At 38.3% G+C, this 19,013-nt stretch overlaps 1 long non-coding RNA gene across 2 annotated transcripts in view; it reads left to right on the forward strand.

Annotated features, from left to right (window-relative positions):
- The window catches only part of LOC134288283 (uncharacterized), a 585,889-nt gene that overhangs the window by 473,811 nt on the left and 93,065 nt on the right, over positions 1 to 19,013 (forward strand). Inside the window, exon 3 of one of the 2 annotated variants that reach the window (XR_009997881.1) lies at positions 10,907 to 10,928. The exons of the other annotated variant lie outside the window; for it this stretch is intronic. This is a non-coding gene — a long non-coding RNA (uncharacterized LOC134288283). Of the gene's footprint in view, positions 1 to 10,906; positions 10,929 to 19,013 lie in introns of those variants that run through there. 2 annotated transcript variants of the gene reach the window in all.

The following is a 19,013-nucleotide window of genomic DNA, read 5'->3' on the forward strand; positions in this document are numbered from 1 at the left end:
GCAAAGCAGTTGGGCGCGGGTGGGGTCGACCCTGTCCGCCTTCTGAGGACAAAGGGAGTGGCGAGGACCACTCGGGAAACTGGATAAGCGCCAGCATGTTACCGTGAAGGACTCTCCAGAGCGAGTCATCGATGTTCATTGCTGCTAGGCTACGCAGCTAACCTTGAGGGTGCGATGTGTACAAGCCCCTCTCTGAAGCAATACCTTCTTGGTGGTTCCGGAGAGACGTAGGGTTTGGCGACCATAGAAATGTGTTTTAGTGGGTCGAGGAGAGAGTAGTTCTGGCTTTTACTAGTGCTGTAGAAGACGGTCTCAACCCCTCACTACCCTAACCTTCCTGTTGGGGTGTCTGTTTTGCAGATTTTTTCCCCTATGGTTTAGAAGAAAAAAAAAACCCTGTTCTTTTTTTCCTCAGCCCATAACACCAAATTTAGTGTTTTACGGTGCTATCATCTAACTTGGTGAAATTGCCAAAAGGCAAGGGATATGCCTCACAGTTATGGACGCTCAATACTAGGTAGTATTGAGCATAAAACCGCATAACACCATAATTTAGGGATCGCCTGAACAGTCGACTACTACCACTGGAACTAGGCGGTCCGTAGTGCCATTCCTAGCCAGTTGAACTAACCGTTACCGACATTACACAGCTATCTAGGCCCAATTCGGGTTTTGCAAAGCATGTTCCAGATGCAAAAATATTTAACCAAATCTAACTATTCGAAAATGTATATAGATATTCAGCATTTTTGCAATTCATCATGATCCAGACGCCAGACTAAAGCACTTGTTGCTCACCATACACTGTTGGCTCGTCCATTTCTATAAGCAGAGCATTCTTCCGAAAAATAACAACAGTCACAGTTAAAATAACAACTCATAATGAAATACGGTCCATGGCACTCCAGTAGCATAAGAGGCCTGCCATATACCCGCAGTCTCCTCCGACAGTGCAGTGGAACGACACACGATGGGCACATAAATATCACAGCCGTCATTGTTTTTCATTTATGCAAGTGCACCCCACATATATTTATCAATTACCAGAGCGAGAGAGTAAAAGTAAAAGTATTCCATTCAGACGACGACTCCAAAGCCACAGACATCCTGCCATGCTGCTCCTCTCGGCCGGGTCCAGCCAAGTCTAAATATATATCTATCTATATGGGACGGAGCAATGGAAGTGTCTGACTGCGATTACGAACGAAACGAGGCGTCTACTCAGTCAGCCAGCCAGCTAGCCAGCTAGAAGCCAGGGCAAAAGTTGGCGAACAATGACTTTCTGTTACGGGGGGCCCTGGTCGTTTCTGGAGCGCATCTACACACAGATCGGCATCGACATCGTCGTTCAATGATTAGAGGTGAGTAGGGTTGAATGCGCCCTTCATAAAATATATTTTCTCATTAAAAATGGCTACACAGTCTTGATTAGTAAACGAGGTTTATTACTTGCCCGATGCTTCGACAAGGGCTTAGTGTTTCCCCCTGGAGAATCCCTTGTCTCAACGTTGGACAAGTAATAAACATCGTTTGCCAATTCAAGACTGCATGACAGGAATTCTGTGTAGCTCGGGATAAACCCAGGATCAAAGTGTCAATAAAATTGAGATTTATTACTGCATTTCAAAAACGAAAATTGAACTTCAATTGACCTACTGAGCCCACTTTTTTTTCTGTTCGGATTTTGTGGCAAGCCCACTTATATGAACACATGTCTCTGAAGGTGGCTTTCGATACCAATACTCTAAAAAGTTCTAAAAAATTGTATGATCATTACATGAAGCCCGTTAGCCTAAAACGCTGAATGATTACTGGCTACGCATGAAGATTTGAGGGATAAACTTTGAGATGTTCTTGGATGTTCTAATAGTTCACTTAGTTGAGCATGCTGTAAAGAGCAACCAGAGTGCAAAATATTATTATTAACCTTAAAATGTTTGCTCGTTTTGCATGTAGATTAAAGAGCTTACTTTGGAATGTTCTGAAGGTCAGGACAGGTTTGACCTAGAATAACCTCAGAACAGATCTTTGGGTAGATTTTCTGCAGCAGTGTTACAAACAAAAATCTTAAGAATTGTGGCTCCCAAAAGTTTATATTTCAACACAATGGACGCATTCCAGACCATTTCCTCCTTATACTGATGACTGGAGCAGTGCACTCTCCTCCGCCAGGACAACATCGAAAGTCATACAAGTGAAGCGTCATGTTGCATGTTGCGATAATAACTTTGGAATAAGTACGAAAACCGACAACGCCGTCGGATGGTTCCCATTCTTATCGACTGACGACGACGACGACGACGGTCCAATTGCGCGCTCCCTGAGATGGTATGTCGAGAAATGGTGGCGTCAGGGGCTTGTTAGAGGGCTAGTCTCGGAGCAAGTAACATGCTGCTCGTGTACTTGAGCTAGTCGTTACTAGCTCTCGAACATATTGCAACGTAGAGCGTTTTAAGTAATTCTTTATTCTTAGCTACCGGCTTGTCCTCCGTCAGCAAAAACAACGTTGACTGATGTTTGCACATGTTCTAATGTGTTTGAACATAGGACAATTTATTGCCAGCTCGCCATCCTCCTGAAACATCTCGCTGTTTTTGTACGGAGGTGAGCTCGGTGGGGCCCAGGGTAAAAAATATCGTAAATCGGGGTCACATGTGTCACAAACAGATTCACTCTATGCGATGCTGTTAGGAAGGTTGTAACAACGAAGAGAATGGAAACTTCATCCTTGAACGGTGCACCGAGATATTTAATTAGAGTGGCACTACTGAAAGGAATCTTTTCGCAGACAAACTTCTGCATCAGCCATGAAATCGTCTTGTTCTTGGTACATCTCTTGCAGATTCTGGAGATTTGCTTCAACCAGTTTCCTCTCTCTCTGCAGTTATAGAAGAGGGACCTTCTATTGAATGCAGCCAACGCCGATCAGTTGTAAAGAGAATGTCTAATTTTTGATGTAACAACGCAACTGCAGGTACTGAGGCATTCCAGTAGCAGCGGTAGGCTTCATGTGCATTGAATTGCTCAATCAATGTTTCATATCACTGTGCACCTTAGGCAATGACAAATGACTTAGCGACGATTGAGCACGTATCAGCTTGGAATTTCTGGGGCCGTAGGACAATGAACGGAAATGGGCGCCTTGGGCTAAGCTGCTTAACTGCTGACGGAGAGAAGCAACACCATTTATGGTAGTTATTCTATGATGGGTTGTCATTTTTTTTCTTATGTTTTGAAATTTCAATAGTGTTTTTTTTTCCTGAAGTTTTTACTTCTTACTCACTTACACTGTAATGATTGGTAAACTACGACATGGATGGATTGAACCATTCATGCACCCTCATCGAACCATCTACCCTATCTGTCACACAAAGCTGGCGTGAGCTGCTCGCTTTGGTTCAGATTGCAATCTTACACAAACATTGAAATTCATGGCATTTGGAGCATACCGTTCCAATGGATGTGTTGTACCAGCTTGTTTTTGAGATCGAAGTTGATTTGTAATGATCACTGATAAGTGGTAGTGACAAAAATGCGGTCACTATATGTCTGTTTGAATGCTCTATTTGTCTGCATTCCTCGGCAGAATAAAGGTAAAAAGGTTTGTCGGTTTATGTGCTTGATTGATTCAATAAACTTGAGACAAGTTCAACAATAATACACCAATCATTTTGAACATCATCAAAAATAAATAAAAAAGAATATGATATGATATGATATGATATGATATGATATGATATGAAGCCACCACCAGTGCAGGACTTGCCATGTCGTACGGTTCCTCTTAATAGCAAGATCAAGATGCTGAGTAATAAAATATTTCAAAACCTTTGAATAGAGGTCCAAACTAGGAAGTCAGTTCCTAAGTACTAGATCTATATACAATCCACTACAAGCAGTGAAACTCCTACAAACTTAAGTTCATATTTTACCCCTCAGCTGCTTGCATGCATATCAAGATTTCCGTCTGGTGGTTTGTGAGTTATTCTATAGGGTGCGTCAGACTGCTAGAAGACATCATCGACTATGATCAAGATTCTTAGAATTTTAAACATAGAAGCGAACACCTCCGTAATTTGGGCCTGGTTTTCACGACTCCCGCATCCAGCCTACTATTTGACCTGTGAAAAACACTTAAAAGCTATCCTGCCTAAAATCCATTTTTTGACTCTACTGGATTTTTTTTTTAATTTATTAATGACATTTTACACTATAATAGTGCATTCGTGTCAGCTCTACTGGATTGTTTGAGTTATTCCCTGAATTGTGTAGCTAATATATTAAAGTGACCACTAACCGATATAGAGAAATTTTATGGTGGGCGTACATACCTTCAGTGAACATGATTTTTTTTTGAGTAATCGCATGTAATTATTATAGGACATTGCCACTCTAAACACTTTATTATTCTTGATTTTTGTTTGGTAATGATGTCCTGTTATCTAATTAATGATAACTATTTCTTCCCTTGCCATTATTTATTTAATTGGTCATTTGTTCATTCATGCTTACATTTAACTTTAATTAATAATTCTTTATTATTTTTTCTTTATTATTGAGACTTCCGGCCTATGGCACTGAATAAATAAATACGTTAAAAATAAACAATTTTATGAATAAATAAATAAATATATAAATATATAAATAAATCAATCAATAAAAAATAAATAATAAATAAATTAATAAATAAATATCAAGTTCTTGTTAATGTATTATTAATGTTTTTTTTTGATAATATTACAAATACATAAAACAATATTTACTTATAATCTCCTTCAATGGATGAACAAATGAACAATTAACTCACCAAAACAATCACTTTGACCAAATAATTATTGAATAACTACCACATTTTTCGAATAACTAATACAACTTTGCTAAAAAATACCTCTCTTTGCATTTAAAATGTTTTTTTTTCTTTCTTAGTCTATTTAATTTTATTCTTCCTCTCCATCCGAAATTTAACTCTCTTCCTGCTTATAGATTTCTTCCGCTTTTAGTTTCAATTTAACTTTATCTTTCGCAAAAGCTTTCCACTCATCTTTGCTTATACACCTGTATCTACCCAAATCCCTATTCAGCGAATCCTTCCAAGTAAAACTTGGCCTTCCCTCCTTTTTACGGCTAAACTTAAACCTATATGCGATTTTCAGTGGATGATTTTGGGGTCTCCTTTTGATATGACCACAATAGTTTATTCTTCCAACCCTAATCCTCCTATTTATAGTTTTACCATTATGTTTAACTTGTTATTGTTTTCTTATCTGCACTTTTGCCAAATACTTTTAACTATATTTTTTCATATTTTGATATCTGCTGTCTACTCTTCTTTGTCAGTCTTTGTCAAAAATAAATGAAAAAGAATGATCAAAACATAGGATCCCCTCGCATCACCTGTTCATCGTTTCTGAATCTCATCTTATCTAATCCTTACCGTTTTACCGTCCGCCTAACCGACTTCTCTGCCCTCTATCCCAAACCTGTATGCTACGCTCTATTCTAACCCTAAACCCTACCTTCTGCCCTACTCTCTACCCCAGTGATGCTCAGGCTGGAGGATACCGCGGGCCAAATTTGCAATTCGGGATCGTCCTGCGGGCCGCATAAAACATCGATGCACAAAAACAACAAAAAGAACACTTTTAAAGCATATTTATTAAAAATCTGAACTGTTCAGAACTTGTGTAAGGGTCAAATTTATAATCTATTTCCCTTTGTGCAGTTCAATTTAGATTCATAAGTTTGGTTGAGAAAAACGTTTGAGCTTCAAATTGAAATTCAAACAAACAATTTAGAAGTTGCCCCTAGAATTGCCTTGAAGCCCCTTCAAGAACTTGTCAAGCAGCTCTTACAAGAATTTCTTTTGAATCGCTCCAATATGGTTTGCTGGATTTTCTCCTGAAATTCCTTGTGGAGTTGTTCCATAAGGTTTTCGAGAAATTTCTTGAAGTTTTTTTTAGTTTTTCTATAATTCTCTTGGAACACCTCCAAGAACTCCTCTTAGATTTGCCTTTGGAACTGCCCTGAAATTACTTAAGGAATTCCTTATTAATCGTTTCCAAGAATTTCTCCTAGAATAGCTTCCATATTTTCGGAAAATTTTCCAGGAGTTTCTTGTAGATTTAAAAAAATCTTTCCATAAGTCTCTTCTAAAGTTGATGAAATATTTCTTCATTAAATTTCTTCAAAATTAGATTCTAACAATTGGTTCTGGAAATTTCTTCAACATTATCTTCTAAAGTTGCTGCATAAGTTGCTTCAAATTTATTGTTCAAATTTTCCTCAGGCGTTCTAGGCTTCTTTTGTGTCTTGATGCAGTTAGTCCTGGAATCTTGTTTGTAGTTACTTCTGAAAATTCTCTTTTTGTTGCTGGAGGAATTTATTCTAAAGTTGTTTAAGAAATTTCTGTTACAGTGGCACCAGAACATTTTTCTGGGAGATGCTCCTATAATTTCCATGCAGTATCGCCACAACTTTCTCATTGAGTTTCTTTTCTCCAGGATGATTTATATTTCGCTTAGAGTTGCTTAAAACTTTTTTCCAATAATGTTTCCTGGAGTTTCTCCAAAAATGTATTCAAAAGTTTCTCCTAAAGGGCACAGGAGACGCTTTATGAATCTTGCCTGAGATTTTTTCCTTAAGTTCGTTCAGGAGTTTCGCTTGGACAATTTAAATTGGATTCGTAAGTTTTGTTTCGAAAAATGTGTGAGTCTTATGATGGAAATTTAAACACACAGTGAAAAAAAAAATATCGGCAATCAAGTTGAGATTTGTTGAGAATTTTGTCAAAAACATCGTGCTTTGTGTTTTTATGTTCTTCGGAAAGACGAAATGTGATAGATTTGCTCAGTGTTGCATTGACTGCGCTTTAAAACTGCAGCTAATTTTTAAATGATTCAAGATTACATTTTTAACAAACTTTCATTTGATTCGAACCACTTATAAATAACTATAGGCTGGCTTCGTGACTTAGCTGAAATGCCGAAATATTTCGGATTTGCGATTTCGAATCTTACCAGAACGGATTATTCTTTTTGTTTATTTATCATTTAATTTGCGTTCAACACTATGAAAATTGATCAGCATTTTTTTTTGTTCAATTTCTCAATAAATTTAACGAGTTATTTCAAATAATCGTTCAAAAAATTGATTCGTCTTAAAGTACTCCGCGGGCCGCATCTTAAGGCGTGGAAGGCCGCATGCGGCCCGCGGGCCGCAAGATGAGCACCACTGCTCTAAAGCAATGTTGAACAGCAAGCACGAAAGACTATCACCTTGCCTTAACCCTCTGCGAGATTCGAAGGGACACGAGAATGTCCCTGATACTCGAACTACGCACATCACTCACTCGAGCTGATTTCGAAACCGAACTTCACGAAATTTGAAGTAGAACAGTTTTTGAGTTTTAGCTCTATATTGAGTTTTACAACTCTTCAAAATATGCAATTTACTTTAATTCAAATATACTGCGTTTTGTTCAACCAATTTTAAATCTTATTCCATAAATTAAAAGTTGAATACAATACCATTCGATCATCTGAATACAGGTTTTGCGTCAGATTGATGAAATTCAAGATATTGGCGAGTTTTGGGGACGATCTCCTTAAATTTTAGCAAAATTCTCAAAAATTTTCGAAGAAATGTATTTTTTTCGATAAGAAAAAAACAATTTAAAAATTCTTTCACGACGTTTTTTTGACATATCATATGTAGGCGAGTTACAGTAAAAATTTCAGCTCAATCGGAGCAATGATTACGGAGAATGAGATGTTTGAAGTGAGCGACTTTGCTTAAAAATAGAACGAAAATCGATTTCAAATCATCAACCTTGTATGGAAAGTCGAAAAAATTTCCGCTCTACTGTAATTTTTTTCTTTCGCGTTTTCGAATTCAGGGCATGATTCTACACTAAAAATGATCATCAGCTTACCGAGTTCAAAAATGCTGTAAACTATTATAATCTGCCATAGCTGGAATCGATCGATTGTATCATACGCCGCGTCGATTTGAAATCGATGAACTAGTGATGTATGGGCACGTTGTATTCGCGGCATTTCTGCAACACCTGGCGGATGGCGAACTTCTGATTCGTTGTAGTGCGTTCACCCATGAATCCAGCCTGATATTGCTCCACGAACTCTCTTGCAATTGGTGAAAGACGGCGGCATAAAATTTGAGAGAGTATCTTGTGGGCAGCGCTCAATAGTGTGATCGCGTGATAGTTCCATCCATTCCTCCGGTAACACTTCCTCCTCCAAATCTTGATAATAACCCAGTGTAGTGCTAACCAGTGCTTTTCCACCGTGTCTTAGTAACTCGCTTGGTAGTTGATCATTCAGCTGCAACGGTTTTGTTGTTTTTCAACCGGCAAACCTCCTCCTCAATATCTTGGTGGTTACCCGAGTAGAGGAAAAGAGCTCAATAATAGCATATTTTGATATGGAGATCAAAAAGTGATATGGGTTTGATTGACATAAGAGATAAAAGATCTAAAAATAAAATCAAAAATTTACTCCTGGAACATCATCATCATATCATATATAGATTTTGTAAGATCTAACCAATAGCAGCGAGCTATTCGCTTGATCTTGAAATATCAAATTTTGATATTGTTCAGATGTTTCAGGAACATTATTATTTTTTTCAGATCTTTTATCTCTTATATCAATCAATTCAATATCACGTTTTGATCGTCAGTATTTCACCTCTACCCGGGTAGGGGCTGAAAACATATCGTCCTGCGCACGTACTGTTACCACTCCACCTTCGGTGCTTGCAACGTCGCCATTGAGGTGCTCATGGTAATGCTGCGGCCATCTCTTGACCACCTCACGCTCGCTCGGGAGAATATTCCCGTGATTGTCTCGGCACATTTCGGCTTGTGGCGCGAAGCCTCTGCGCGAGCGTTTCAGCTTCTCGTAGAACTTCCGTGTGTCCTTAGCGTGGTGCTGTTCTTTCACCGCTCGTCATCTCGTTCTTCCTGCTGACGTTTCTTCCTCCGAAAAACTGAGTTTTGCCTGTTCCGCGCCTGTCTATAACGGCCTTATTTGCTCTCGTACGGTGTTGCCGCATTCTCGCCCATGCTGCATTCTTCTCGTTTTTCAACTGTTCACATTCGCCATCGTAGCTACCAGTCGTTTCTGTAATTCGAAGTCGCGAAGCTTAGTGCTACAGCCGAGGTACCGCCTATGGCGGATCGTATGTCCCTCCAGCCATCTTCAAGTGTAGCTGCGCCAAGATGCTCTACCGTTGCGTTGGTAGGGCCACTGCTAGTAACTGCGCGTAGTCTTGAGTCCCTTCTATGTTCTATGGTAAAAACTGTCGAAAGTTTTGAGCGCATGCATACAACGACTAGGTAGTCACCCGAATCTATGTTCGCACTGCGGTATGTACGCACATTGGTTATATCCGAGAAGAAATGCTCTAACTGTGGGTAGAGCGCTTCTTTTTAGTCATCACGTCTCCCTTCGTGTGGGCAGTGCACGTTAATGATGCTGTAGTTGAAGAAACGGCCATTAACTCTCAACATGCTCATCCCTACGTTGATCGGCTGGCACCCGATCACACGTTGTCGCATCTTGCCCAACACTATAAATCCTGTTCCCAGTTCATTGGTGGTGCGACATCTTTGGTATAAGCTAGCCGCTCGATGCTCGCTTTTACACGCTTTCTGTGCAGTCCAACACAGCGCCACGTTGTCAAAGTTGCGAGGATGTAGTTCGTCGTAGATTATCCTGTCACATCCTGCGAAACCAAGTGACTTGTAATTCCATGTTCCAAGTTTCCAATCGTAGTCCTTATTTCGTCGCGTTGGTCTTTGTCGATTGTATCGTGTCGTATTTTCTCCTATGTTATTCGCAATGGGGATTTTTACGGGTGGCTGATTGGGCCTACGTCAACACTCCTGTCTCGCCGGAGGGCCATCGTGCCAGTTCTGTTTAACGTCCCAACCAACACTAGGACGACCACACTGATGGGGCTACCACTTTGGACCTAGCTGGGCGTGATGCAACATTCCTTAGTCAGCCGCTGGATGCCAGAACAGACGCTGTTTGAGCCCCACCTCCTTGGTGAACAGTCGCTCAGGTCGTACCAAGGGTCGTACCTCCTCAATCTAGCTGAAGTCAGTAGGACAACAGTGACCAGGCTGCACTACCAGCTAAGCACACAACTCTTAGCTGGTGGTCTGTGTCATCGCTTGACCCGTGGAAGCGTGAGGTAGGAACTTGTGAGGACCAGAGCAATGACGCTCTCCTTATCGACTCACCGTTTTGCAGCCCACTTATGCGCTTCCATTAAATGCAGGATTAGCGTGTTTTGTGGTTTTCCATCTGTACCTTCATATAAATCGGTAATCAATAGGAAGCTTGTATTACGAGGAGCTTGAAATGTCTTATAGTATGGTTCATATTTATCTGTAGTAGATCCTCTATTAGTTCCCCTTCCCATGAACATGTTCCGGATGGACATGTAACGGCCTGATCGAAGAGTCTGCATACTTCATTCATGCGATTCTGTATGCTATAGGAAAAGTTGTGAAGTTTTTGATGTAACGCATAATGTTTGTTGTGTGCACATGTATGTTCCAAACAGATACCCCTGAGCTTGTTCAAGGAACTCCTGAAGAAATTCCTAGCACACCATAATTATTCCAAAAGTCCTTATAGCATCCAAAAATACAAATAGTTTATGATTCAGGTGTAAAGCTTCAAAGTTTCATGTAAGAACAATTAAAACAATAAAACTGTCTTATTTGACCATTTGTGGTTTGGATCATTTGGGTTTTCGTATAAACATCCGGAACGGATTATCCAATTTTAACAAGTTGGAATCAGACAATTTCAAATTAATATTATAAATTTAATAGGCGTTGTTAAAGTTTAAAATACTTTTTCTTTAATTCCAGGTAATAAACACCGAGGTAGATGAGGCAGATCCCTTAGATTGCCACAGTTCTAGCCGTAAGTACACACTGACAGAGATTGAAATATATTACCCATCGTGCTAGAAATCCAGTGATGACTGATCCAATTAACCTGCGTTTGTGCAGCAGATTCAAAGTGCAGCACGTCACATGCGGTTGTCAAAAGGTTGATAACCGCTTGAGCAAATTGATGTGTTCATGGATTTCCACAGCATGTGTCTACAACTGTGGCCTACAATGGTCCACTCAGACGAACCTTGCCCGATCCACGGTTATGCATCGATGACGACATGATAGGAGCCTTCACACTGCTGACCGGACCGGGCTTGAATAATAATGACCAAACTCGGAGTTAATGTAATTGACACTTGGAAGATCAAAGTTCAATTAGAGCCATTTACACTCGCTTGCGCCCAATCTTGCACTACTGCGCCGCTGTCAGGCCGTCGACGTTGTTGCCAGGAATCAAATAGTCATCACCATCCGATCCGGATGGTGGTGGTGATGGTAGCGATCCAACTTCCAAGATATCAATTTGTCTGACTCTGCCCGGCGTGCGTCGAGAATATGCTAAAGATACGATGAGAAGGGGTCACAATTATGTAATTCCACTAGTTCACCAGATCTGGGATCGACTAACACTGGAGCCCATCAGGCTACGTAGCCGGTCGATGATGAGCTGTTCATCCAGCAGGGCCAGCGGTGTGCGGTGTGCAATGCGGGGGTCGATTTGTAATTGGTTGCACCCGGGTATCATGTAACCCACATCTTCCGAAGCGGCTGCTATTCTGCATGTGCTGATGAGGCATTCGGCCATGCATGTTCTGCTCACCCTCCTGAAAGTTAATGAATGGAATAAGTGTTCGCTTTCCTTCGGTCCGCCGTTGTTTAATTATGATTGAACGATAACGGCACAATCCTATTAGATTAAGACTTAATTAAAAATACGATGTGTTCGGATCTGGGTGTTTCATCGATAAATGTATTAAATTTTGAGGCCTCAAGGGAGAAACTTCCATTATTAAAAAAGAGACATAATGCGCACCATGCTTTAATCCGTGCAAATCAGTCACCGGCCGGCGACAACAATGTAATCTCAGATTATTATTCGTTGTCAAAGCATCACAAGCGTAATGCTATTATACTTACACGTTGAATACAAACATCGAATTATTTATGCATATCCATCATTAAGATGTCACATCACGAAGGCGATGTTAGTTTTAGTAGGTGGGGTATTGATTCGAAGTGAGTTCCTTTCGACGTATGTGTCTGCTAGGAACGTTCAATATTAAACGAAGATCTCATATCATCCGTATACACATTGATTGCCAAGTTAAGATTGCATAACTCTTAGTTGATAAATGTGAAGATGCTTTTGGAACACTAAGCTGAAAAGTAGGCTATGCTCCATTAGGATACTCTCCAGCAGCCCTTTTATGCAATAGTAAGAACGACTATTCGCCTTCGCTACCGCTGTAGTAGGTAAATGCACTCATATGCAACACTGCAACAGCCATTAGGCCAAAATAAATGTTTTCCTATTGTCGGTCTCATTAGAGGACTACAGTGAGACGACCACTCTGGTTAATTCCCTACTGCTTGCAGCCCACAACGTCGACCTCCAAGCTTCAAGCGGTGGTGGTCCCACCGTTTATACAACACGTGTGATGCACCCAGCCGCCCCCAAGATGAATCAAGGATGCCTAATATGCTCCGACAGTTACAAATTAGTTACAATTGAAGTTTGCATGTAATGTGCGACATACATATTTGCCCATGGCTGGTTGGCTGGCTGGCTGGCTCGCTGACTGACTGCAAAACCAGGGCACAACTTGAAGGGCGACGGACCGGAGAGTTATCTGAATCAGACATCGCGCGCCTTTGCACATAATGGTTGCAAAATGTCGGCTGGTTATTGTTATTGCACTATTATCTGCGGCGTAGCTCTAATTTAATGAATTAACAATTAATTACACCCATTCCCACTGGGTGTGTTGTAGTTGTTGTTGCTGTTTGCCGTTTGCTTACTGTGCTGTAATAGGCTGAAGGACATCGAACGAGATACGAGCGAGGACATGGTTTGAACCATCTGACATGCCATTGTTGTTTTGCCATCGGGTGTTGGACACAGTTCTTCCAACGATGGCGAGACGTTAATGAATGGCTTGATCAATGTCAGATGCTCAAGAAATATTCTATTGTTCTCATTGCATAGTAAACAAGGATCGTTCTCAAACGTTGACAACGTGTTTTAATTTTTGGACCAATTACAAAAATAAGTTGGAAATGATGTTCAAAAGATTTTCTTTTTAATAGAGCATTTCCACCCCAGAAAACGAAAAAAATCCATTTCTGACTTGAGGTTTTTAAATTTGAATGAGATTTTGTTCATGTGATGGATTTCATGACTTGTTCATTTTTTCATTAACCAAACCTAATTTTTTGAAAAACGTGTATAAAAACCTAATATTCTAAGTAAAAAGAAAATCGAATTAAGTACTGTTCCGTTTTAATTCCACTAAGAATTTGCATCCTTTAACAGATATGTAATTCGACCTCAACTATAAGGCCGTCTTTCAGCGTCTTGTACTTCACTCGACTACACTGAGACACTGATGATGCCTAGATGTTAGAGGATGTTTGAAAGACTTTTGAAAAAAAAGAATACATTGAGAGTTATATCCATCGCTGATCTATTATAGATGCCACATAATGACAAATTTCCAAAAACCATTCTCTTCGAATCTTTTATTATCTTTCTGTAGTAAGCTGACCTCCAGTCTCAAAATTTGCCAAAGAGGCCCATGAAGGTGAAGTGCTTTTCACTATTGTTTTAGAATTTTTGTTTTTCTCCAATTTTTAAAATAAGCAGAAGGAAGCTAATTTTTGTTTTTTTTTTATATCAAAAATTGATTCTGTGTACAAGTTCCAATGAAAAAATAAGACATATTTTTTGTTCCTACATCCAACTATATTTAACCATCCTTTTGCATCACGTTGGAAGCAGCTGGCTGACGCAGTGTGCGGTTTGGGTCAAAAATGCCCCAATGACAAAGGAGGGTTAAGTTACAACGAATTTAAAAAATAAAAAAATAATTATAATAAAAATGTATGGGAAAGTATGAAATGTTATTTGATATTTTTTACAGTATTACAGTTTTTATCAAAAAAGGAACAACCATTGAAGTAATTTTTTTATCCAAACATTGTTTCGTTTTAACTGTTTAATAATTAGATGAAACATAAATAAGAAGAGAAAAAATGTTAGACTATTTGACCATCATTAACTATTAGGCATTTTTAAGTTTTTTTTTCCGTAGAATAATAATAATAAAAAAAGGAAAAATTAGGTTTATGGAAAATTTATACAAGTACCCCCCGATATAGTGAAAATTTAAATTGTATTTTTCAACAAACTTTACATAACATCGATGCAACATTTTTAATTTAATTATTAATAAAATTGTATGCTAATTAATATAAAAACTGCGGGAAATCTAAGTTTTCAATAAAAATCACGGAGTTTTTGACATAAATTTGTAATTCTCACTAAATAACGAATAAACCACTATATCGCTAGCTTGTTACGATCAGAAGCTTTTGTCTCCAAGAATGTTTGCATAAATGTTCCAAAAAATGTTCTGAATTTTTTTATATCTTTATTAACCCGTAGGCTACGGGGTTTACAACAAAATTTCAAACCGCTGCCAAAGACGCAAACATCAATATTTTTCAATGAAATTTTGAGGTTCACTTCACTATTAGTTGTAGTTTCAGTTATGCTGGGAGCCACAAAAATTGAAGCCACGAGGACAGTTTTATTCCGGTGGACGTCTGGGTCAGGAGGGGTAAAAATTGCATAACCTTCCTTTTGGCAAGGCCCCATTAGTTGGAATTCAAATGAATTCATCTAAAAAGTTTTTAGTTCTATGTATTATTGTATATTACGTCAGGCCTGGGGGTTAAGAAGTATATAGGTGGTGTAGAACTTTTTCCAGGCATCCAAAATATTTTCAATTTTGAGTCTAATTTCTATGCGTTTGTAAAAGATTTTGAGGCACGTAAGAAATATATTTTTCTGCCCTAAGCTAGGTCTTAAGCATATTGAATTAAATCATAAGTAAAACTTGATGGTAACATACTGTTTGCGTTAGAAAAATCATGTTTTTCACGAAAGTAACACGATTTTACAAGAAATTGCCTACTTTTAGGCGTTTAATGTTTCACTAAAGGTACCGCATTTATCGCCTAAAAGTAGGCAATTTCTTGTAAAATCGTCTTACTTTCGTGAAACACATGATTTTTCTAACGAAAACAGTATGTTACCATCAAGTTTTACTAATAGTTTAATTCAATATGCTTAAGACCTAGCTTAGGACAGAAAAATCTACTTCTCGCGTGCCTCAAAATCGTTTACAAGCGCATAAAAATAATACTCAAAATTGAAAATATTTTGGAGGCCTGGAAAAAGTTCTACACCACGTATATACTTCTTAACCCCCAGGCCATACGTATTATACAATAATACATAGAACTTACAACTTTTCAGATGAATTCATTTGAATTCCAACTGATTGGGCCTTGCTAAAAGGAAGGTTATACAATTTTTACCCCTCCTGACCCAGACGTCCACCGGAATAAAACTGTCCTCGTAGCTTAAATTTTTGTGACTCCCAGCATAACTGAACTACAACTATTAGTGAAGTGAACCTCAAAATTTCATTGAAAAATATTGATGTGTGCGTCTTTGGCAGCGGTTTGAAATTTTGTTGTAAGCCCCGTAGCCTACGGGTTAACGAGATTTTTAGCCCCAGGCTAGTTCATCTCGGGACCCACGCTTTACTTCCCTTCCGAAGGAAGAACTCACATTTTGCGAGTTTGTCGGGAGTGGGATTTGATCCCAGGTCCTCGGCGTGATAGTCAAGTGTTCTAACCACTTCTGAAATTTATTCAAGGATTCTTTTGAAAATGTCTCCAAGGATTTATTTACCCTGGAATTGTTTTACGAATTGCTTCAGAAAGAGGCGAATGCCGCATTGCGGTAAAGTCTCTTAAAAAAATGCTTCAGAAATTTCTTTATAGATCCCTTTTGAAATTCCTGAAGGATTTCTTTCGAAAATTTAGAAATTCGTGACAATCACTTATTAGAGCGTAGTTACTGGTTGTGCTGTATTTATCGGATCATCTTTCTGTACGAGAAGTGTAGGCTTGTGCCACCATCTAGTCGGTCGCATTTTGTTGCAATTCCGCGATTTTAAATAAAAGTATGGGAACTCAGAATTTTCAACACAATCACGACGGTTTCCAAAGAAAACTTCCCAAATCAAAGCATCATGTTACAGATTATTTCAGAAAATTTTCCAAATGTTTCTCTAGAAGTGTCACAAAGAATTCTGTTACAAAATCTGGCATGAATTGCTTCACAAACTATTTCACATAGATTGATTGAAAAATTCGCTCAGGGATTACTTAAGAAATTCTTCTGGATATTTATGAAGATATATCTCTAGGCTTTCTTGTGGAGAATCTATTGGAGATTCCTTTAGAAAATCTTCAAAAAAATCTTTGGGAAATGTGTTTGAGTAATTTGGCTAAAAAATCCTACACTGATTCATTCAAAGTATCTTCCATGGCATCATTTGATTTTTTTTTCTGGAATTTGTTAAAAAAATCCTCCTATGCTACAAATTTCACAAGGAATTGTTTCAAAACATCTTGCATGATTTATTTCTGAACCTCCTCGATTTTTTTTCCAAAAAAAACTGTGAAGCTTCAAAAAATTCGTTCATAGATTCCTTCAGAAATTTCTTTAGACATTTTTTTTTCAGAAATTCTCCAGAAATTCGAATAACAAAACTTTCAACGATGCTTCAGAAACTATTCCTGAGTTTTTTTTTTTTTCAAAAAATGTTTTTAAAGTTCTTTAAAAAAATGTACTGGGGTTACTTTGAAAAATTTTCCAAGGATTTCACCAGATCTTCCCACTTTAAGTTTCCAATTTCTCCAGAAATTCCACTAGGGATTCCTCCAGAAGTTTTACAAAGAGTTGTGAAGGAAAGCTGTGTATGAGTTTCTGCAGAAATTCATCTGGGAAATTCTTTAGAAATTCTTCAGAGATTTACCTTCTTTTTTCGAGAATTTTCAACCTTTTTTCCTAAAAATGCTTTAGAAATTCCTTTAAGCATTCTCTTGAACGATTTTCCAAAGATTTAATTCAAAACTTTCTCCGGTACTTGCTTTATACATTGCTTCATTGAATTAGTTATTTGAAAATCTGATTTTCTTTCAAAAATTCTCCTTTTTCTTTAGAAATTTCTCCTTTATTATAAATGAGAGATCCTTTCGGAAATTTTCTGCAGGGATTCTTTCGCAAATATTTCGAGGGAAATCTTTCAGAAAATCTCCCATTATTCTAAAGAAATTTCAGAAAACCTTGCATGAAGTTTCTCAAAAATACTCCATGGATTTTTTAGAAAATGATTCACGGAAACATTGAGAATCAGAAATTCAGAACCGCTTCATAATTTTCTCAGCAGCATTCTAAAGACTTTTTTACATGGATTGCTTTTGAAATTCTATAAAAGATTTTTGGGGAAATTCCCTAGATTTCTTCACATTGCTTTAGATATTCCTTCTAGGCATTTCTCTGCCAGGAAGTGCTCCAAGGATTTCTTAAGAAAGTCTTAAAAAATCTCCCAAGGTTTCCTTCAGTTTTTTATTCTACAGATTCTTTCAGAGATTCTTACGAGGATTTTTATGGAAAGCTTGGAAGATGATTCCAGAGATTTCTGCAGAAATTTACGCAGGGACTTCATCATAAATTGTGCCGGATATTTCTCTATGTAGTTTCTCAGAAATTTCTCCAGGATTTCCTCTTACCTCTGTGCAGTGTGTTTTTTGACATATAGCCCTATAGTGACGTTTCCCGCAAAGTCATCTGTATGGGAGCCCCCCGTTTCCGAGACCGGAGAGGTCTCACACCAAGCTAAGAACCTTTCCCGACCCCGAAAGTACCCACATACAAAGTTTAACGTCGATCGGTTCAGTAGTTCAGTTTCAAAATCCATAAAGGTCAAACAGACAGACCGACAGACAGACATAAATTCATTTTTATATATATAGATAGTAGACTGGGTCACCAAAGTCGATTTTTTGGAACAAAGCTTTTTCGACTCCTTTTAGCGTCCAAAACAACTGTGCAAAATTTGGGAGCGATTGGTTGCTTCCCCGTATTCCGCATTGCGATTGAAATTTGTATGGAATTTAGTATGGGAAAACGGGATTTTTCGCATTTTTCTCATAAATTGAAATTTTTCGTCTAAAACAATTTAACAATTTAACAATGAAGGAAAAGTATAGCCTAGGATATGCCGAAAAACTTTGCCGAAGACCGCAAAGTGATCCGAAACTTGTGAAAAAAGTTATAACGTACAGTTTGCCCGGTGGTGCTTAACATTTAACATGTAAAGGAATAACATCAATAATAAAATCTCAATTTTTGGCCTAAGTTACCAGGCGAATAACTTTTTTCACAAGCGTCAGATCACTTTGCGGTCTTCGGCAAAGTTTTTCGGCATATCCTAGGCTATACTTTAACGTCATTAGTTACATGGTAATAGACAAAAGAATTCAACTTATGAGTAAAATGCAAAAAAGTACGTTTTCCCATACTAACTTCCATACTAATTTCAATCGCAAAGCGGAATACGGGGACGCATTCAATCGCTCCCAAATTTTGCACAGTTGTATTTGACGCTAATATAGTTTGAAAAAGCTTTGTTCCGGGTTGATACGATCAAATTTAAAGTTTCTCCATACAACGTTGACCCACTCTAATAGATAGATACACATATACCCGCTACAACATTATAATAGCAATAAATGCAAGGAGTAGAGTAAAGTGGGGCAAAAGTTCGAGTGGGGCAAGAGTTTCTTTTGAAGTTATTGAGCTCAATTCAAATTATTTATTTCGGGTGTCAAGGTTGTTCGAACCCATTTTGAAAAATAGTCTTTCACTCCAAAAATTATGAAAATTGATCAATATTTCGAAAAGTTATGACAAAATGTTGGTTTTTGATCAAAAAAT

This window comes from Aedes albopictus, chromosome 2 (assembly GCF_035046485.1).
Source record: "Aedes albopictus strain Foshan chromosome 2, AalbF5, whole genome shotgun sequence".
NCBI lineage: Eukaryota > Metazoa > Arthropoda > Insecta > Diptera > Culicidae > Aedes > Aedes albopictus.